The sequence below is a fragment of the Conger conger genome, chromosome 5 (genome assembly GCF_963514075.1).
Source record: "Conger conger chromosome 5, fConCon1.1, whole genome shotgun sequence".
Classification (NCBI taxonomy): Eukaryota; Metazoa; Chordata; class Actinopteri; order Anguilliformes; family Congridae; genus Conger; species Conger conger.
Genome location: NC_083764.1, coordinates 36692149 through 36715957, shown reverse-complemented (window position 1 = coordinate 36715957; position 23809 = coordinate 36692149). Strand labels below are relative to the sequence as shown.

Genomic DNA, 23809 nt, shown 5'->3' with positions numbered 1-23809 from the left:
AAGCTGCAGCTGGATTACAGCGGACACGCAAGCATCAGATTGTGGTCTCCTTGTTTGGATAAACAGCTAAACAAATGGCTACAAAAGCTGTGACCGTCTCATTTGTTTGGATCTGAGTTGCAAGCACACTGCTCTAGACTAGAATCTGGTGCTGAGGGCTGTTGCTGGTACAGTTTGTAGGTTGTGAAGCAGTTACTAGCAGCTAGAAAAGTTTGACCTGCTTGATTGTACTCTTCAAGGGTTCTGAATTTCTGTATGTTTACACTAGGACTCAGAACACTACTGTCCTCTCAGGTCCACTTTTGCACTTGTTCTTGTGTTTGATTTGCACTTTGTTGTACGTCGCTCTGGATAAGAGCGTCTGCTAAATGCCATGTAATGTAATGTAATACCATACTTTTGTACTGCTAGAATACTTTTAGGAACAGACGGGCGGATGACAGAGGTAAGCAGGTACTTATTGGGGCTGCCTTATGTCATCCGCGTTACAAGGTGACTCGGTTAGTACATGATCTTGGACTGGACATGTGCTATCCAGTGCTTTAAAGCACCATCCTCTAATGGGAGGAATGAATAAAATGCAACCTAACAACTGCAAATCAATCTAAACCGGTACAATCAAGGTAAATATCATCAAAGTGAACACAGACTGTGTGACTTCCCATAAAAATGAGCCAATAGCAGCATGGCATGGACCGTATCCTACTCAAGCAGCGCATTTCTTGCTGACAGATATCTCGCAAAAAGAAGACAGATATGAACAGATGGACAGACGGATACAAATAACAGATAGGCCTTACAATCTTGCTGCCAACGAAGCCATGGATGAGCGTTGGCAAAAAATGGCTGATTGTGTAAATGTGTTATTTAATATCTTAATTAGAGTAATACCTTGTTTGCCTTACCACTCCAAACAAATATTTAAATACAGGATATTTAAAACAGGATATTTAAAACATTGGCATCAAAAAAAAATCTTTTTTGTATGTGAAAATCATAATTTCAGGTGTGAATTTAACATTTATCATGTCACCTATGAACATTTTTACATCTGAATATTTCATATCTGGGGGAGACTGGGGCACAAACTAAGACGGGGCATGTTGATACATTTTCACGTATTAGTTATTAGCTCAAGTTTTTAGCACAATAATTATTAACAAAACAAATGTTTTTTCACCAAAGCATTTTTCAATTAGGCTAACTGATTAGGTATGAACGCCACAGATTCCAAATATATGTAATTGAAATCAATGTATTGTTGGTTATAAGGTAGTTTTTACATGTCACTAGCAGGCAGAAACTGTGAGCCATGCAGAATACACAACTAGCACAGCCAGGGACGCTGCGTTAGCCAGGAATGACCTAGAACTATACCAATGGTCTATTCTCATAGCAAAGACGTGTAACTTCTTTCTAAATGAAAAAATGCTGTAATGTTTTTTTCACTAAGCGAAAACCTAAAAGTATAGGTTGTTCCCCGTTCTCCCCTATTTTTTATCGTTTTATTCTCATCTTTTTAAATGTATTCGTTTAGTTAAATGAAATAAGTTCGAACATTGATATAGCGATCAAGGTGAAAGCCGTTGGGGTTAAATATCCGATGGCAAGAGTGCTGCCTGCGCCGGCGCAGTATGTTTTACAGATGATATAGTACGCGAAAGCAAGGGGATACACCTCATGAGTGCAGACTATGAGGATGCGGGATGTGTTTTCTGAAGGCATATTTGCATGGCGGATGTACTTAACTCTATCAGCAGGACATTTCTTTTAAGGCATTTGGAGCGATACCACTACGTGAAGAGGGGAACCGGTCGGCTGGTGATGCAGGATTGGTTGCAAAACTTTGTTGAATTCTAATATAATTTGCATTTATATTTGAACGAGGAAGCTGTAGTTTATGTGTTACGTTACGTTGCGAAAAATACAACCTAATTTCAATCCATATTAGGTTTTTTTTTTTTTTAAACGGATGGTTTGCAAATTATTACAAGATTGGTGGAGCTATGGACCAGTGGTTAAATGCAACGAAGAGAACATGTTTAAATTGGTTTAATGTTCTTATAATATTCTTCGGATAATTTAAAATTTGTGGTGAAATTAATATTTCACAAAACCACCATGCAACAAGTATTTCCCGTTGGTATTCTGAGGAATTAATACCTCGCTCATGGCAACGACTGGAAGTAGAGAGTGCGAAGTCGTTTCGACATCTAATTTTCATCAGGACCGGTAAAAACTAAACGCTAGGCAACAAGCAAAAGCGTCTCCTTACTATATATTTTTTTATTTATTCATTTCTGTTTTAACCCAAATCCATAGCTTAAAAACTATTTTTTTTTAATTATTTAATATTCATATATTGTCAGTCTTAGCAACTGCCTGCGCCTTGTTACCCTTGTTTATATAAATGATCGCATTGTTTCTTGTAGGCTATTTAATGTTCTTAGTCTGTTGGAGATTTTACCATGGAAACAGAGAAGCAAAGCTTGTGACTGCTATGGTAGACTATATGACTTCCGAGGGTAACTGTCATGGGTATCTGTCATAGTGATAGGAATACAGAGTAGGCTATAATATCCTTAATCGTATCGTAGCCTACTGCTTTGTTGTTTGCCAACAGAAAACATTTTTAGATGATAACCGGTTTAAACTTTCATTGACTCATTTGTGAATACATCCAAATATATCTTCTGGCACATGGCTACAGAAATTACATAAACAGTCGTTTATTTATGCATTCATTAAGTAGGACACGTGTAACTTCCACCCTTTAGCCTTTTCTTAAAGTATGAAAATTTCACTATAATATGTTGGCAAATTCTAAAGTAGGTTTTATGAGAGACATTAAAGGGCATTCCTGTTTGAACATGTGAACATGCTGCAAAGCATGTGATGAACGTGTTTAAAGCTGTCTAACATAAATGGATTGAAAGATGCTGGAGTGAGCTTTTTTTTTGCAGAAGGATTTTCTGGGTTTGATATACTGGAGGAACTAGATTTGTTTTCAGAGTGTTTTATAAGTGCACAAGTGGCCGAACTAGGTCCACTTTTTTGAATCGGGAGGTGTGGAACTTTGACAATGCCTCAGAACCAGGTTTTCGCTGAGCAGGAGAACTCAGCGGACTGCTCGGTGACAGTGCCCTCAGACCCAGGACAGGCAGCGGGGCGCACAAACGAGGTGACGGTGCGCAGCTCCGGCTACTGTCTGTGCCTGCCACGTTTCCTGCGGCTCACCTTTTCACCCGAGTCGCTCGAGAAACTCTACCAGACCTACTTCAGGCGGCAACGGCATGACACGCTACTGGTCCTCGTGGTGTTTGCGGCACTATTTGACTGCTATGTCATTATCATGTGCGCAGTGGTGTACACGCATGACAAGCTGGCCACAATAATACTGGGAGCTGTGGGACTCGTGGCTCAGATTGTTCTCTATGTGCTGTCCCGCTTCGGCTACCTGCCCGACCATGTGGCCCGCAGAATGGTGCCCTACATCGTCTGGGTACTCATCACTGCTCAGATTTTGTGCTACCAGGGCCTGAACTTTTCTCGCTTCCACCAGGCCAGTGATGCGGTTGGCTGGCAGACCTTCTTCGTCTTTTCCTTCTTCCAGATGCTGCCTCTTGGGCTCCTGCCCATCATCATCCTCGCTGTGTTGTCCTGTGGCATGTATACCCTGGTGCTGGGTGTTACTGTTGCTCAGCAGCAGCAGGGGAATCTGCGTGGGGCACTCTTGTGCAGACAGGTGAGGCGGTGGGAATCTGTGAGGGGGCACTTAAAGCATTGGGAGGTGATACAGTCCCCTCCATAATCCTCATGTTTATAAACAGCAATAATAAACTAGGTGCTGAGAGCTCTCTTATAACTGCATTTAGGAAGCAATTAAACACACCTGAGCAATTACAAACACCTGTGAAACCATGTGTCCCAAACTTTATGCTGCCCTGAAGTGTGGGACTATGTATGAACACTGCTGTAATTTCTACATGGTGAAACCAAAATGTGTAAAAAATACACTTTAATAAATTCTGAGAATGTGCAGTTTTTGCATGTCATTTAGCTGATGCTTTTATCCAAAGCGACTTACAGTTGATTAGACTAAGCAGGGGACACCCTGCATGCTCTCTTATAACTGCATTTAGGAAGCAATTAAACACACCTGAGCAATTACAAACACCTGTGAAACCATGTGTCCCAAACTTTATGCTGCCCTGAAGTGTGGGACTATGTATGAACACTGCTGTAATTTCTACATGGTGAAACCAAAATGTGTAAAAAATACACTTTAATAAATTCTGAGAATGTGCAGTTTTTGCATGTCATTTAGCTGATGCTTTTATCCAAAGCGACTTACAGTTGATTTGACTAAGCAGGGGACACCCTGCATCTGCTGGTGTAAACCAAGGCTTGAACCACAAACCTTGTGGGTCCCAGTCATGTACCTAAACCACTATGCTCCAAGCTGCCCACTTTAACCACATGTTAATTGTGTGATTCCAAATCTAAAATTGTGGCACATCATGACATAATGGATCTTTGTCCCAAACATTACTGAGGGCACTCTGGGTGGCAATGGGGAAATTAAGCCATGAAGACACAGTTGAGAGCCCTTCGGGATTTTATTGGACTGAAATCCCCCAGGAGCAGTCCTTGCCTGACCCAACCAAACTCCAAAACCAGGGTTGTCAAACTAGATTTTGTTAGGGCACAGATTCTGCTGGTTTTTATGTTTGTTCAGCACAAATTTTTGTCAATGATTGGCTATTTTCACTTTTTCTTGTCTTTAAGGTATACATTGGCTGCTAAGAAAGAGTGTACTGCCACTGACTTGTAGTTGATTTGTGAATTATTTTGATTGGCTGGGCAATAAGTGTTGATCCACCAAAAACTTACAAAAAGACAATACTTTATGAGTTTGTTGGGGTAGAGTGAGTCTGAGCTACATTAAGTTGTACAGAATTATTGTGGAATTAGCTGTGTAAGCACATAAGTAACAAGGTACTTAATCTGAATAACTTTTGTAATGTAAGAATTTATTTAATTTGAGTCAAGGTGAAGATCACAAATGAATATTGGGATGTTTGGTTCTGTTGGACTTTTGGTAGTGAGATATTTGTTAGGGACCTACCAGACTGAAACAGTGAAAAGGGATCTCAGAGATCTCAAAATTTCCCCCTGACTCTGCAAGGTATTTTTGGCAACTCCAGCAAAGCCCTCTTGGAATCTGTTGCTTGGCAACGTAAAGCAGCAGCCTTACCTCTAACATAAACTTGTGTTTGTTTTTTTGTATTGTGTTGTTATGAGTCCCCACCCTGAGAACGCTGTGTGTGTGCTTTTGTGCATGTTAGTAAGTTCACAGCTGGAAGAACATTTGAATGTGCATTTATGTGTTTACTCAATGCTCTCAGTCTCCTGTCTCACATGACTGATCATATACGTGTATCCCACAGGTGGGGAAGCTACTCTGGCTTTAACAGTCACACTGCATATGTACATACACACCTACACACACGCACGCGTATATGCACATAACAGTCTGTTGATTAGCAGCATATAGACATGTAATTATGTCCATGAAGATGTAGCCTTCTCTTTCTGTTAATATTATCCTATCCAGCTGCTTATCCAGCTTTGTGAGAATATATATAATAGAACAAATAATGGTCTTTTACTGTTGGGGAAGTGAAGATTAATTAAAATATGTTTAATTCCAGAATACAGCAGTTTTAACAGTAGTCTTGTCTGGAACTCCAATACCAAACGGTGATAAAATTACAATATACCACTGCCTGTTGTCAGTTATTGCTTAAATGTGCTCCATGAGATTGAACGATCAATGAGACTTCACTTCATTGATTGGTCAATCTCAGTAACATTATACAATGAAATAGCAATCGACCAATTGTTTTAATGCTACCAGCAGGTTGATATTTACACTTACACTCAGTTTATAAACAAACAAAAGAATCATGCTTGTTAACCAATGGTAGTTTTGGAGGAGTTTAATGCACTGTTCTTGAAACTTAGCTAGGCCTATCTATATAAACAATGCGAGTGGCCTAATACTAGATAGGTAATAAAACTATATGCTTAAAAAGTATTTTCTTGAAATAAATAATAAATAAAGATTTAAAACTTCCGTGTGAAAGGGGTATAAGGGTGAAGGAGTGAAAGAAGGGTCAGACAAGGACTGTCTTCATCTGAGAGAATGTACTTACATTAAAGTTACATTATGTTGTTGGAGGCAGGGCTAAGCACGACTATATTACTTTCAGGAGATTCATGGTTTTAGCATCTATGCTCTAAAAAGTGAACATTTACTCATGCACTGAACAACAGAAGTAATTGTAGACAAATAATTTCAAAATTGGCAGTAGTAATCTCCAATTTAAGGCAGCACACAGTACTGTGCAAAAGACACAAAAAAATCCCTAAAGCAAAGATTCTTTCAAAAATAATTAAGTGAACAGTTCTAAATATAGAAACTAAACTAAACTAAAACTAAATCTTATCAATATTTGTTGTGATCACCCTTCTCCATTAAAGCTGCATAAATTATATTAAGCAGACTTTCCAGCAATTTTATATGGAAATCAGCTGATAGGTTGTACCAAAAATATTGGAGCACTTGCCATAGTTATTCCACAGACTTTGGCTGTCACGCTTGCTTCTGGCTATTGAGGTAATCCCAGACAGCCTGCATCAAGTTTTTATCTGAAAAGTGGTCTATTATAATGTTACATTGTTTAACGAAATGCAAATTTCACTGTAACATTTAACTCAAATTTGCTCTTTTCTACTGGCACACTAATCCAAGTAATGCCAAAGTAACTATTATCCATACAGATATTCTGATTTTCAATCAGTGATTTCAATTAAAATAAAAAAGGGCTTTGATCATTGTGACATGAGGTGCCTGGTCAGCCCCATTGAGACACATACACACTCACATTCACACCTCAAATGGCTACCCCCCAGTTCCTGCTCTCTGTAAATCGTCTTGGGCTCCAGGCCACACTGACCAAGCTCTTTGAAGTTTTCCATAAGGCTTAGAACAAGCCAAACTGCAAACAATCCTCACAATACCAATACATATCAAACAATTCTAATATACTGTATATGATAATATATTGCATGAAAGTGCATTAAATCCTCTTAACTTTCTTGACCACTCTTTCAGCTCTTGGCCAACATAATGATTTATGTGTGCGCTATCATCGTGGGCATCATCGCATACTTCATGGCTGACCGCAAGCATCGCAAGGCCTTTCTGGAAGCACGGCAATCTCTGGAAGTGAAGATAAATCTGGAGGAGCAGAGCCAACAGCAGGTGAGGGAGAGTGAGAGAGAGGAATCCGCAGCAGGTGGGAGGGAGAGTTTTGTTCAAAGATCTGTTCACTTATGCTTGACCTCAAACAGAATTTGACCCAGTTTACAGAAAACCTTTAGTCAGTACCAGTAATTTCCTATGTGGAACAACACCAACTCTGAAAGTAGCGAGAAGGAGTGAGCTATACCAGTAGAGAGAGGGCTAGCTTGCAGTTGTGTATTTGAATGTGAATATCCTATTCAGAAATGCAAAAATAATGTAAAATGGTTTTTTTTCTCAAACTTGATCAAAGATATTCAGAAAATTATCTATTTTGGTCAGTTGTATAAATCCAAACTCATAAAAGAATAAAATATGATAATTAATACAATAATAAAATACTAGAAGTGCACATCTTACTCTGTGCTGGCTGAGTGTAAAATCATCTACAGTCCCATGAAAAAGTATGTGCTCCCTTCCAGATTTCCTCCATTATTACATATTTGTCACAATGAATGGAATCTTTTAATTACTATTCAATTTATTGAAGGAAAAAAGTTCAAACAACCAAATCACCCTTGTGAAAAAGTAATTTAATAACTTCTGCATGTTCAGAAATAATTAAAATTGCAGCAAACAGCAGACAAGCATAAAGTAATTTCATTTGCATGCATTGGGGTGAGAGACAAATTGGATTTGATAAAGACTATAATTAACCCTTTCAGTCCCAAGCCCAATGTGAAGTGGTTCCACGCAAATCCCAAGGAGTTTTTACTTTGGTTGAAAAAATTGAGAAAGTTGAGAAAATTTAGTAGCGTTTTAATAGGGGCTAGTATTGCAGTCATCTGACTGATGTATCACTTCTAAAGTAGGTTATAACATTGTTTGACATTCATGTTGATCGATAATCATCTATAAATCAAATTCCAGACGTTTCAGCTCTCTTCCATTATGCAGTTCCCCCAAGTGACAACGAGCACTTCCCTTGTATTAACTGGTTTTGAAGCGTTTTGAATTTGGAGCACATTTCCTGTTTCATTTGTGCTTTCCCTTTTCCGTTCAGCATGTTGCATTTGATTTAGCTTTTTTCATGTGATTGGAAATTTACATTGTTTCTTGATTTGAAGTGCAATTCCATAAATGTTGATGCTTTTGTTTTTGAAGCGCCATAGAAAGAAACGAAACATAAAATGGAAAAAGTAGCTAAATAAATAGCCTACAAAGATGCTTCTCCCATCCCCTGCTGAGCTTTTACACTTGCACCATCTCTCTCCTTTTTACCTTTTACTTTTCAAGGCCAGAGAACACAAATTCAAATCTGTTTGTTGCATTTCTTGCAGTTGTCTTTATGTTTTGCCAGCATGTAGTCACTTCATCGTATATTAAATGTCAGAGGCATATCTCCATGGAGTTAACCTAGAAATCTTTATAATAGGTGACTACTAAACAATAACTTTAATGTTTTAATATCCCAACAGTAGGAGTGTCCACAACAAAAAAAAAGGATTTTATACCAAGTAAATCCACGTCCATTCCGATTCAAACCATTCCACTTCCATTTTATCCAAATACAAAAATGTTTTTTTTTTTTAAAGATATTTTTTAGGCCTTTTTCAGCTTTATTGGACAGTATATAGTATAGAGAGACAGGAAGAATGGGACCGAGAGAGAGGGGAAGACATGCGACAAATGTCGGACGGTCGGATTTGAACCACCGACGTCGCGGCTCGCAATGAGCATGCGATCTGTGCTCTACAGGCTGCGCCACCGAGACACCCCATACAAAAATGTTATTTAACAAGTACAGATACACATACAAATTGTGGCCTCTCTGAACACCCCTGATAACTTCACTATATGTTTTAATGAGAGAGAGAGAGAGAGAGAGAGACTTCTTGAACAGCTTTTCAGTTAATTTGCGCATGGATGGGGGAGGGGGGGCAGTAATTAGGTGTGCTGTAACCTCCAGTGGAGCAGAGCAGGAACACCAGGTGCTGTTGTGATTAGCCTTGTTTTCTCCCCTTAAGATGCTGTTGTTATCAAACAGGTGCTGTTTATTATGGAATACACTGTTAAACAATATTTTTTGTTGAATACATCGCAGAACAATTTTAGACAATATTATAATAATATAATTATTATAGCACATACTATATACAGTGGCTTCAGAAAGTATTCAGACCCCTTCACTTTTTGCACTTTTTATTGAGTTGTAGATTCTCAATAAATTCATTCTTGCCCATCAATCTACACTCAATTTCCAAAAACCTGAAATCTCTCACTTAGATAAGTACCCTTTGCTGTGACACTTCAAATTGTGGTATTTGCATACTGTTTGCTTTAATCATCCTTGAGATGTGTCCAGAACTAGATTTGAGTCCACCTGTGGCAAATTGAATGGATTGGATATATTATAAAAGCACACACTTTGTGTACTGTATCCCACAACACTACATGTCAGGACAAAAACCAAGCCATGAAGTCCAAGGAACTCTCTGTAGACCTCCGCAATAAAATTGTGGCATAGATCAAGACAAGGGTATAAACCCATTTATTAGTGTTCCCAGGAGCACAGTGGCCTCGATAATTGTGAAATGGAAGAAGTTTGGAACCACCAGGTTCTCTTCCTAGTGTCGGCTGTCCAGCCAATCTCAGTAGCTGGGCAAGGGCCTTGGTCAGGAGCCGCGAACCCAACGATCACTCTAACAGAGTGGCCTATCTGTGGTCTGTAGCGTAGTGGTTAAGGTACATGACTGAGAACCGACTAGCTTCTAGTCTCTGACTGTCCCATAGAACATCTGTTGAGAGACCAGAAGATGGCAGTTCACAGACACATCCAATCTGACAGAGCTTGAGAGGATCTGCCAAGAAGAATGGGACAAACTGCCCCAATCCAGGTGGGCAAAGCTTGTACCCTAGAAGACAGAAAGTTGCCAAAGTTTTAATTCAGCTTTATTTGCTGAATTAATGGTCTGAATACTTATATAAATGAGATTTCAGTTTTCGATTTTTGATACATTTGCTTAAATTTCTAAAAACATGCTTTTACTTTGTCATTATTGAGTGTATGCGATAAATTTTATTTAATCTACAACACAATAAAGTGTGCAAAAAGCGAATGGGTCTGAATACTTTCTGAAGCCACTGTAGGTTTTAAAATATCCATGGGTCTAAAAACCTTAAACCACCTAAATCTAAAACCACTCTGAAAATGAATAAAATATTTTTAGTCCACATACAAAAAGCATATACATTTTCCCCTTGTGGTGGTTTAGGATGAAACATTGATATCATATAATCAGGGCTTAAAGCAAGAAAAAATGATGTGCCTGAAATGTATTGTTCAGAATGTTCAGAATAATCAGAAATTCTTCTGTTAAGGTGGTGGCTGACCATTGAATTTACACAATAACAAAACAAGTAGGTTAATAATTAGCGAAATATTAGACAAGTTATGCTGGTATTTTATGGAATTACGATTAGTCATTTTCCAGTTTGATAACGATTCAATGACTGCACAATGTCATTTTAAACTGCCAAATGCCACTGTTCGATGTCGGATTTCTCATTTTGTATTTTTCTTTTGAATCAATTTTCACTTTTGGGCCATTTTTTGTTAAGGCGGCTCGCCTTAACTATAAACCACTGCGAGAAACACTGAATATGGTAGATGCTCAGTTATAACTTTGCCAAGGTCATCATCATAATAGCTAACTAGGACATTGAGAATTCCATCCATGTTCAGGCTTGTAGACTCATCAGCATTTAAGGAAAACATTCCTTTTTTTAACTTGTCAGATAAACATTGCTACTGCCGTGTATAAGTTTCCTGTCACACACCATGCAGAAACAACTTCACAGAGTTTCTTGCACCAAGTGTTAAGCGGTTGCCCATCCCCACCATTTTCTTCAGCCAAAGCCCATCTCCATTCATTTTCACTCCACTCTCAATTAGGCTTGTATTTGAATTAATTGTGGTTCCATATTTCTGCGGATACTTAGAATTTTGTGCACAGCACAAAGACTGACACGGTGACTGTAGCTCCAAACTCATTTGATGAAAAAACTGCCTTACCGTTGGTAATTGAAGAATGAACGTGATTGAATTGGATGCATCCAGAACAAAAACAAAGACTACTGTATTATGACAATTACGTTTTAAGATCTTGTGTTGCATGTTACGAAATAAGGGATGTTATCATATTGATATATTACACAGGATTAAAATCCTCCAGTATATACTATAATATTATGGGGAAAGTAGCAAAGTTATGTACTATTATTGTCTTGGCCGGGGAGTGGTTGTTGTGTTTTCTTTTATTCATTTATTTATTTATTTTGCGAGAATATCATTTTGTGGAGAAAATGGCCAAACGCCGGAAATCTGGCAACCATGCCTGGGAACTTTAAGCCCTGCATAATAATGTTAAATAAATATGACACACTGTGGTACACATACCTAAATATAATCGGCTTCCATTTTACTCCCACTCATTCCCTCATCTTATTTCCCTACCATCTCCTTTGCTCTCCTCCCATTTCCCTCTCTCTATTTATCTCATTCTGTACCCTCACTACTTTGTATCCCTATTTTGGGATCCTTTCTTTGTCACACTGCTTTAGATTCTTTCATGCAATATGGCACATTTTTCTCAATTCCTTCTGCCACCCTCTCTTGCTCTTTTGAGGTTTCCCTTCCTTCTCCTACTCTCCTTGTCTCCAACTTTTCCATCTATCTCTCTAGACTCCTCACTTAGAACAGCTCAGTGCACTGGGCTTCATTTGTTGCAGCTGATGAACCAATTATCCCACAGCACTCAGGCAAATGAAGTATGATTTGTCTGTCTGATGCAGTAATTCTGTCCCTTGAGTGTTCAGGTGTCACAGAAAGACAGGTGCTCAGCTGCACCAACGAATCACTGCCAGCTTCAGTGATTCCTCCCTCAACTGTCTACCTGAACACTGTACAACTTGTGAACAACCGTTGTTCACTTCAGCACTGTTGAAAAATAAATGTATACATCATAGTATATTGCTCAGCAGGATTCTCCTCAGCACTCTATACCATATGTCCACTTCAGTAGTGTTAAATAATATTCTAGTTCAAACTTACTTTTCTCTATCCACTCAACAATATTAATCTCACTAGTGTGTTCATCCACACAGTCTGTACTCGTACTATTCCTGACCGAATATTATCTCCCTCAATACAATTAATTTGCTTGCTTCATCTAAGCTCTGTGCTTAGAAGTGAAGGGGCTGATGAGCACAAAATTGATGACTTTTTTTGGTGTTGTTTGTTAGTAACTTTGCAACAGTCATTGATTTTACTGTATAATTGTGACGCATGAGTGCACACCATAGTCTGCGATTTAATCTTATCCGTGCCAGTGCCCACTGTGGCTGGCAGTCCTATGAGAGCAGGGCTTTGTGTTGCTCAGGGATATTGGGAGGGATACAGTCGGTAGGGATAGCAGTGTTTGTTGCTCAAGCCACTCCTACTTACAGTTCAGGTGCCTGTGGGTTGCTCGCAAAGCAAGCACATGAAGGGGTTTTTCTCCGCCCTCATTCCGTGGGCTGACATCTGAACTCTGACAGGACAGCTACAGTAGTGTGCAGTGATGATTATACATCTAGCGTTTGTCTAAAAGGGGTCCTAATATGTTACTTCTTCAAATGTTTTTGGTGAAGATTTATTGAACAATACTATTGTAGGCAATGAGAACAAAAAAAAACATTCCCACAATTACATTGGGGTAAAAGTATGGCTAATAAAAAGAAACCCTGAAAGCATGATTATTTTAGACTTTTTTTTTCTTTTCTTTTTTTTTCTTTTGCATAGCATGAATGCATGTTTCATTCCATGATTGTTGATGCTAAACAATTTGTTTAAACTGGTTTGAAGCAGCATTATTCTGCAAAATTACTTCTGATGGTCAGTTGTTCCAGTATTTAACATAACACAAATTTTGAGCAGTGTCACAGTGTTAAACATGATGGCAGGACAGAAGGAGCTCTTTGAGATTGCTCGTAGCTGCATTGTCACCTTACATGATGCTGGTTGGTCATTTGATGAAAATAATCATCTGGTGACATAAAAGTTATGACTTGGCCCGCTCAAAATCCAGACCTTAATCCGATTGAGCTGGATTTGCTGGATACCAAGATAAATAAATCTGTTGTAACATCGAAAGAATCTCTTTGGAATGAACTTCAAACCATATGGAATGGTTTAACGAGTGAAGAAATGAAAAAAATATGTGAACGATTAAATGCAAAGCAAAGAGTGGCCACACTAGATATATACTTTTTTTCTCCAAAAGAGACTATTATTTTTAGCTGCTGTCTTAGTAATGAGCAAACTACCTCCACGCTCGCGACTACACCCCACGGACTGAAAGTGACAAAGTGCCTGCATCAACCCTATGTATCTACACTCAGTGAGCACTTTATTAGGTAGACCATGATTGTTGGTGGTTGTAGTATCTCAGAAACAACAGCACAACAGTCTCAAGAGTTTACAGAGAATGGTGCAAAAAACAAAATACATCCAGTGAGCAGCAGTTCTGCGGGCAAAAACACCTTGTTAATGAGAGAGGTAAGAGGAGAAGGGCCAGACTGGCCAAAGCTGACAGGAAGGTGACAGTAACATAAATAACAGTGTTATGCAGAAGAGCATCTCTGAACACACAATGTGTCAAACCTCTAAGTGGATAGGCTACAGCAGCAGAAGACCAATAACTCTTAAAAAGTCTAATAAATATCTAATGAAGTGCTCACTCAGTGTTTATCAGTGAACATGCAGGAACTCTATACAAGAATAAGCTTTTCAGGGAACCTCATTGACTGCAATGGATGTGCAGACAACAGTTTGACTGCTAAAACATTTTTATAGATCAGAGCAGTTATGTCACTCACTGTGTGCCTTTGACTGTTCTGCCCCATTTCAGGGGCACATTCAGCTGCTCCCACTTAAAATGATAGCAAAAAAAAGATGACAACGACAACAACAAGAAATTTAAAAAGCTAGCTAATAAATAGGTAGCTGGTTGACCAGTTCAGACCAGCTCCCAGCTCAACATTGTTTGACCAGCTCAAGCAATGTTTTGGATATGCCACCAGCACTAGCTGGTTCACCAGCTCATACCCAGCTAGACCAGTTTATGACCTGGTCTGAATACTTATGTAAGTAATTGGTCAAGGTGGCATAGCTGGATTATACAGCAGAGTTGGGTGTTGGGCTCTCAGTAGGCCCTACCACAGTGACATCTCAGAGGGTATGAAACGTCTTCATGTTTATTTCACCAATTAGCTACAGATTTAAGTGAGAGCATGCTGCCAGACCTGCTAATTTTGCGTCATTGTATCTCGTCAGCTCGATTCTGGGTAGCGATGTAACATAATCGGTAGACATTTTCATTGTTAGGGTATGTTAGCACATTCCCTTTGGATTCAAGAAAAATATTTTCCTTTGTAGCCCCCAGAATCATGATGTAGGTGGAAGTACCCATATGTGTTGCTATGATCTATTCTCTATTCAGCTCTTCTCCTCCCCTTTTCTCCCCCCAGCAGGCAATCGACCGCCACGCTACGTCACGAGTACCTCCCATAGATTGAGAAAGATATAGTACCTATGTCGGCATCATGTTGCTGTGCTGTTCAGGAAATAACACCCATCTCCTGCGAGTCTCTTCTTTCTTTGGAAGAGAAAAAAGCTTAATGCTTCTCCTGAATCCAGAGATGGCATTTCATATTTAGCTTCCCTGCACAAAAGTGCAAAGCCATCATTTACATATTTCAATTAGAAAGCTTCCCTTCCCACTGAAAATCTAGTGTTTAGCCAAGGGAGAAAGCAAGCCAAACTTGGCACTGGCGTTTCTACGTTTACTTTTCAAGAATCATTTCAAAATATTTCTTGGCCATCTGTGAATGGAAAAAGTATGAAAACAACACACCAGCACAGATTTCAGCTTGCTGGACCATTAATGTCTAAACTGTGAAAATACAGTAACTGTTAAGTACAACAATATATACTTTTGAAGTACTATACCATGTTAAGAGGGAAACTCACCTCAACACCATGCATGTATACAACCCACCTGAATGATGCATGAGAGCCAGAATAACCAGCACATGCCTGAGGGAGAGAAACAGGCGTTCATGTTACCTAATTTTGGCTATGATACATTCATTTGGTTGGACTGCATACATGGGAATACTCTCATCTTTATTTCTTTTTTAAACCCTCTTCCCTCTGTGTTTCGGACTTACATGGTTTCTGTCTATCATCCCGTCCCCCTGGTCTCTCTATTCCTCTGCCTATATGTTTTCCTCCTGCTTTTCATCCCACTGGCTCTCTGCTGCTATTTATAAGAGAGAGAGAAAGAGAGAGAGAAAGAAACAAGAGAACAAATGGAAAAGCAAAGGCTGTTGGGAAATGGGTAAAAATGCTACAGGTTACCATGGTGGCCAACCTCCAGAGACCATGCTGTCTGTAATCATGCTCACAACTCTTATTTAATACCAAACTCTTCACCCTCTCCATCATCTCTCACACTTAATTGCTTTGTTTGGAACTTGAATTGCAGTGAGAGGGAGTTCTTGATGTGGTATTCCAGGACCTCATGCATAAAATGGTTGTACACAGTCTTGATTGTAGACTGTGACTACACTGAAATCCATAACAAGATTGAGATTTATAAAACTGTCCCAAAAATGTGTGTGCCATACAAACTACTCCTTAGGCTGTTTAGCTGTATTTTAGGCATGAGATACATTTTCCCGACCTGTGAACAGCCATGATATCTGAAGAGCATAAAGTACGACAGTTTACGTAAATGGGTCAGTCCAGTTGTTTAAAAGTGATTGCGATATATGAATAATATAGACAAAATACCTAAATGCCCTTAATGTGGGTTGTATTAAAATCCATCCCAGACGGGAAAAAAATATATTGACACATACTTCAAATATGCTCTGAAATACACTTAATTAGGTATTTATGACTTATTTTTTAGACTTAATGGTATTCTGCGGCTGTAACACATCCACTTCAAGGTTCGATGCTCTTCTGCTTACCATTGTTGTAACACACGATTATTTGAGTTACTGTCTCCTTCCTGTCAGCTTGAATCAGTCTCGCCATTCTCCTCTGACTGCTCTCACAGAACTGCCACTCACTGTATGTTTTTTGTTTGTCGCACCATTCTCTATCGCAAGCAATTACATAAAAAGGCAAATTATCAAAAATAAATGAGTGTGGGAATCGACTCCTAACTGGTGAAATTGTGGCCACCTGGAAGATAATACAGAATTCAAAAACAAAACAAATCATAACGAGCCAAGTGTGCATTGTGTTGATAAATTTAAGGATTAAAAATAATTAGCAGTCAACTGATTAACCCCAGTCTATCACTAAGATAAGGTTAAGAATGATTGTTTGCAATATAGCACAATAAGGACAATACAAATATGAGAGTTTTATTCGTCATGGCATGTATGTACATGTATCTACGTCTGACAGAATGTGGCTTAAGAACACTGTGAACATCAATAGCACATAATTAAGAAAAATGTACAGCTTATTAAAAGTTCTGGGATTCCAACTGTGGTTGGAATTAAAACCAGCATACACAGGTGGCCCCCAGGACCGAGTTTGGAAACCAATGATTGTTATGTGTGAAAATCCCAGGTGTTTCTGAGATATTCAAACCACCCCATCTAGCACAAACAACCATTCCCTGGTCAAAGGCACTTAGCTTCTGTCCATTGAGTTGCTGCCACACGATTCGATATTTGCATTAACAAGCTTGTGCACAGACCTACCAAATAAAGTGAGTGCACTGAGTGCATATTTAAAATATAAGCCAATATACACTCAGTGAGCACTTTATTAGGTAGACCATGATTGTTGGTGCCAGACAGGGTGGTTGGAGTATCTATAGACTTATTGCTCTTCTGCTGCTTTAGCCTATCCACTTAGAGGTTTGACGAGCTGTGTGTTCAGAGATGCATACCACTGTTGTAATGCATGGTTATTTGCATTACTGTCACTTTCTTGTCAGCTTTGACCAGTCTGGCCCTCTCTCATTATCAATGCATTTTTGCTGGCAGAACTGCTGCTCACTGGATGTTTTTGGTTTTTCACACCATTCTCTGCAAACTCTAGAGACTGTTGTGTGTGAAAATCCCAGGAGATCATCACTTTTTCGGTTCTTATTTAAATGTTTAACCGAAACTGAGTTGTACACCTTTACCAAAAAACGCTAACTGATTACCGATTCTTTTTTTCTGTAGCCGAAACGATAAGCTCAGTTCAAAGGTACAATAGGTAAGATTTTTTTGTTAAAATATTGTTACAAGACCATTTTTCCTATCGTTGAAAAAGACTCACTGACATGTTGACTCACCCTCTGCCTGTGTTTATATCCTTAAATTCGGGTTACGAAATATACAGTTGACGGGCCCTGACTCTGAACTCACTTCAGTGTGCATTAGTGTTCTGCTGTTGGTTGGTAGCATTTTCTCCTGGATTAGTTAAGTATCATTTGTTTGTGCTGTTTCTATTAAGTTTAGTTGTCATTATAGTTGTAGGGGTCCTCGCACGGGACTCCAAATTATGTAGGGTCCTTGCACGGGCCGCCAAATAACGCAGGGATTTTACTCTCTACGAAACCGGGGCGCCAGTTAAACGTTGTGTTGCAGTATAACTGCGAAAAGTAATCAGTCTCATAAAATTACTGTTATCAGAAATATCCAACCACAAATATAGTATTTCAATTAATTAAAATAACCAATATTAATGATTGAACATACCGATAACCTGAAGGTTGGAAGTTCTTCGAAAGACTGCTTTAACTCGGCTCTCATGTCTATGCGATTCCAAAACGGACACCGGGGTTTAATAAAATATATTTATTAAACAAACATACAAACACATAACAGATAAACTAACGGGAAGTTAGTAAGGAAATTTAGTTTGGTATGTGTGTGTGCGTGTGTGTGGCGCGCGCAAGCGCGCGTGTCGCTAGAGTTCTGGGTGTGGTAATGAGTTAGAGTTAGCTGTGAGAAGGGACTACTTGCGTAGTTTTACTCTATATATGCGCAAAAGACGGCGAATCAATTCACGTACATATATATGTAGCTAACCAAACACATTACAATGGTTGGATGGTAAATATTGAAACACAGATTCACAAAAACAGTTAAGACTAAACTAAACACTGGCTATGCCTGAATGTTTGTTTTCTTACTGAGTCCATACGCATTGCTGGATCCAAAAGACATGCTGTCCTTGTAGAAGCGGCGATGGTGCTGTGAATGGTGTCCGGGAGAGATGCGCAGGCTGGGGTGTTCCCGTCTTAGCAGCGCGTTGTCGTCTGATCCGCTGGTCCTTTTCCAGGTGTAAAAGTTCGTTGCTGTTTCGTTGTTGGGCTTTATTGGGGTAAACTGATGTAGCGTTCCGCGTACAACAATTTCCACTCACTATAGGCCACGTAGTTACCGCGAGGTAACTGGGTGTGTCCGTAGGCCTGGTAGTGCGCTGTGCAGCATTCAGCCTCTGTCCGAGTCTCGGAGCAGATGAGCTGAAGCGACTGGCCAAAAAGGGTGCGTCGAAGAGAACAAGCAGAAGAGGCAGAAAAAGCAGAAGAGCCAGAAGAGAGATCCCAAGAACATGTCTTGCTCTTATACGGGACCGTTTATTGCTCCCGCCATTACGGGATTGGCTGAACCAAGTTAGACGTCATTCGTGGTGGACGTCGCAGAATTTTCCTGTGGGAATGTGGAAGTTGTAGTCCCTACATCCCCCCTGTGGTCTCAGGATGCGGCTGAAGCCAGTGTTCCTCGAGAGCACAAAAGTCAGTTCACAGTCCACAGGTCAAGTACATTGGGTCGGTAACACAGTTCACAATTGACTGACAAACATCCAGGCATTTATCAACAATTAACTAAACTGGTCTAAAACACATGATACAAACAATGTGAAACACTAAGGTCGAACAGTGAATACATTGTCACAAAACATGAGAAACCTTGGTGAAAGGGTTAGTCGTTTTGTTAGTTCAGGTGTTTTGTTAGTTATTGGATGGTGTCCAGAAGGTGGAGCACCAACAGGAATGACCCAGCCATGAAAATGTTCAGATGATGTAGGGGTCTAGGATGGAGAGGCTGTAGCCTTTTTGGAAGTCTTGTTCAGACTGACCAATTGTTCTAGTCCCTACAGTCAGGTTGCTGACGAGGGTTGTCATCTGAAATATGTGGGGGCATTTTCAAATTAGGGCAGCTTTCTGTATCCAAGCTTAACCTTATGGCTGTGTCATCAGGAAGGAAATGGAGAGGTGGTCTCATTTCTAAATGATGTGGTAAGCTCACAAGTGGTCTTGTCTTGCTTGGGGAAGAGGTGGAGTAAGGCACACTGGGGTGTGGCAATATACTTGTAAAGATTACACTGTAGTTTCTACATGCAATACTTTATGATGGTTCAGTAGGTGTAGAAAGAAGCAATGAACGTTTACGAGTTATAACAGGTGTCGGATTTAACTCTACAGTACCTACTTACGATCTGCGTTTGCTGCTGCTACATGCAGATCTAAGTGGCTGCTATAAACTACCTGTTTATTTTGCCACCCCCCTTTGGTAGGAAAGGTGTGCAAAAGAAAGTGGTCAAAGCTTCAGCTGGGAGTCTGCCTGTGAGGAGACCACGGCTATAGATCAGTCTTATTCAGTCTTTTGATGGAGGTTGAACAAGACCAGATAGCTCTTTGGAGTGGTTACTCAAGGCATACACACTACTGAACAAAGGTTAGAGGCTTTAGTTGTCCTCCGAGGAACTGAAGAAGCTCTCTTCAGACAAGGTATCTTCCCTATCAGAGTCATGCTGGTGACTCTGAGGCTTGGGCCTACCGGGTCGGTCTTCTCTCCAATTCCGGCTGGAATCAGAGTGTGAGAAGCAACCACGGTGGCTCTTAACCGGGAACTTACTCACATGCCGTTGTTTTGAGCCATTAGATTTTAATGGGGCAACTTGGGAAGTGCCGGCGGGCTTGGTTGGAACAACGTGCTTAGCTGTTTCCAATACCTCGTTCCTGGGCACAATCCTTAAAGTGTCCCAGACCATTTGGGCTTCATTTCTTAATTCAAGGGCTGAGTGTTGGCCCCTTGAAAACAGTGAAACATGAGTTCGGACGCAGGGGTGCAGGTTGTGCACAAAAAGGGATTTGAAGGCTTGATCTTCATCTAAGCCTGGTCCGTTTCTGCCCTGGAAAAATGCATGTTTAAGTCGTTGGTAAAAGTCTTTTGGTCGTTCTGTACGGCTATGTTTAACCTCCACAGATTTGATCATGGCTGTGGCCTGATCAAACCGTGGCAGGTACTCAGCTACCAACGCTTCACAAACCTTGGGATAGCTGGAACGAACCTGTGGTGGAAGTTGTTCCATAAATGTATGGATCTCTCTGGTAGAGGTTTTCCATACAAGTCGTACCTTTTCTCGATCGGTTGCCCTGGGCAGATCCGAGAGACAGTAGTCAACTTCTCTCAAGTAACTCTGAATGTTAAATTCAGAGTCCTTGGGGTCAAATGTGTGGACATACTTCGCCATGGCCTCTAGCTCCTCAAAGCGAAGACCATGTGAAGTTGCACTAGTCTGCCTGTTTGGAGAAGGAGAGCCTGAAATCACATTTGAATGTGAATGCGTTTCATGCGGAGCTCGACGTCCTCGGTTTGGTTTAGAGGGTGGAGCTACAAAACTGTCATTCTCACAATGGTTGGCAGAAGATGAATTGTCGCTGTCAGTGTACTGTACAGAGCTGTCACCTATCCTCTCAGTTATAAAGGGAAAGCTAGCGGGATTAGCGTTGCTTTTTGTGTGCCCAATTAATAACGTTAGATCTCCTCTACCGTGTCCACGGGAGGGTTCCCTGACCTCCTCACGAGAGGGGTGGGCATGGAAGGTACAGTCCTGTACTTGCCTGACTGTTTCTCCCTTGCGGAGATGGACCACCGTTGGGATGGAGTCCCCCCTTTCCCTCTCCAGGGAAGAGGTGGGCAAACCATTGCATGGGTGGTCAACAGCACTGCAATCTGAGGAGACTGACGAGTCTCCATCAGAGCAAGCTGTGGAACCGGGATCTGACAAACCCGAATCAATTTGTGACCCCCCTTCCCCCGCCTTGTGGTGTAAGGAGGAAGCAGGAGAAGCTGGAGTTGGGCAAGCCTGAGAAAGCAGGCTTACAGAAGAGAGTGGATGTGGTAGCTTGTGGCATCCACTCTTCAACTGAAATAATTCCTCTCTGTAGGAACAAAGATCTGATTCGGCTGAATGCAGATCACGCAAGTATTGTACTGCTTTCTTGCCAACAGTTTGAAGCTCAAGTAAAACACTGGTGTGTTGTCCTCTGAGGTATGCCATCTCTGAGTCTAAGTTTTTGTTGCTCTGAAGAGCAAGGCTAATCTGTCTGGCAAAATTCAAGACCAGACAACTTAGAATTGGGTCTTTTGAATGGTTGGGGGAGTGACCTTTCTCGTTGATTAATGAGAACATTTCTTTCCTACAATCAGTGAGGTTCATCTGATTCAGGAAAGCTATGTAGCCAGGTGCTAAACCTTGGGCTAAAAAGGAAAGGTACTCATCAATAGATATGGGTTCCATATCTCAAGCCAAATAAAGCTAAAAGCTAAAATCAGTAACTTAAGAGGGTACTCTTGAAGTTAACAATTTGACAAGGGCCTTGAGCTCCTAACAGTTGGCAATGAATTGTTTCCCAATATCACAATCCAACATACAAGTTGTGATGAAGGATAAAGAATTTAAAACGCTCTTTGAATATTCTCTATAACTATAGTACAAGGTAGCTATAGCATCACACAGGGACTCGAGTTGCACTAGCAGTACTGCAATGCAACAACAGCAAAATGAACAAACATATGGCGGATATTCAGACCGTAAAATAGGAACTGTGATGCTGATCACATTAATCCTAAATACCAGAATGTGATTGGTTGAAATTACAATTAAATTTGGATTTAAATGTAAAATTCAATTAATTATTAAAATTACTTTGACCAAGTAATTATAATTAATAATACAGTGCGGCTAATAATACTATTATTGATAATACGTATTATACCGGAAGGTAAATGCCAATCAACAAACTACCGTGTAAGATTACGAATGTAATGCCACAATGTTACACGAGGGGGCAGTATATTGAGAAAGCAGCTCATGCAGGCTTTCAAAAATGGTACAAGGGTGACATCTAGCGGTATTTTCAAAAAATTGCACTGGTGGCAATTTAGCTGAGAAAGAATGCCGAGAATTCGTTCTGGAGGCACGTGACATGAGCCAAAGCTCGTCTTTCTCACGCAGAGCTCCAAATTAGGATGGGGAATTCGTTATGAAGTCACAAGACATGAAATTTGAGCCAAAGCTAGTCTTCCTCACACGGGGCACCAAAATATGTAGGGGTCCTCGCACGGGACTCCAAATTATGTAGGGTCCTTGCACGGGCCGCCAAATAACGCAGGGATTTTACTCTCTACGAAACCGGGGCGCCAGTTAAACGTTGTGTTGCAGTATAACTGCGAAAAGTAATCAGTCTCATAAAATTACTGTTATCAGAAATATCCAACCACAAATATAGTATTTCAATTAATTAAAATAACCAATATTAATGATTGAACATACCGATAACCTGAAGGTTGGAAGTTCTTCGAAAGACTGCTTTAACTCGGCTCTCATGTCTATGCGATTCCAAAACGGACACCGGGGTTTAATAAAATATATTTATTAAACAAACATACAAACACATAACAGATAAACTAACGGGAAGTTAGTAAGGAAATTTAGTTTGGTATGTGTGTGTGCGTGTGTGTGGCGCGCGCAAGCGCGCGTGTCGCTAGAGTTCTGGGTGTGGTAATGAGTTAGAGTTAGCTGTGAGAAGGGACTACTTGCGTAGTTTTACTCTATATATGCGCAAAAGACGGCGAATCAATTCACGTACATATATATGTAGCTAACCAAACACATTACAATGGTTGGATGGTAAATATTGAAACACAGATTCACAAAAACAGTTAAGACTAAACTAAACACTGGCTATGCCTGAATGTTTGTTTTCTTACTGAGTCCATACGCATTGCTGGATCCAAAAGACATGCTGTCCTTGTAGAAGCGGCGATGGTGCTGTGAATGGTGTCCGGGAGAGATGCGCAGGCTGGGGTGTTCCCGTCTTAGCAGCGCGTTGTCGTCTGATCCGCTGGTCCTTTTCCAGGTGTAAAAGTTCGTTGCTGTTTCGTTGTTGGGCTTTATTGGGGTAAACTGATGTAGCGTTCCGCGTACAACAATTTCCACTCACTATAGGCCACGTAGTTACCGCGAGGTAACTGGGTGTGTCCGTAGGCCTGGTAGTGCGCTGTGCAGCATTCAGCCTCTGTCCGAGTCTCGGAGCAGATGAGCTGAAGCGACTGGCCAAAAAGGGTGCGTCGAAGAGAACAAGCAGA

The 23809-nt window shown here is 40.4% G+C and overlaps 1 pseudogene; it reads left to right on the top strand.

Moving 5' to 3' along the window:
- Nucleotides 1-3082: 3082 nt before the first annotated feature.
- LOC133129462 (adenylate cyclase type 3-like) overlaps nucleotides 3083-23809 on the top strand; it is a 57049-nt pseudogene continuing 36322 nt past the window's right edge.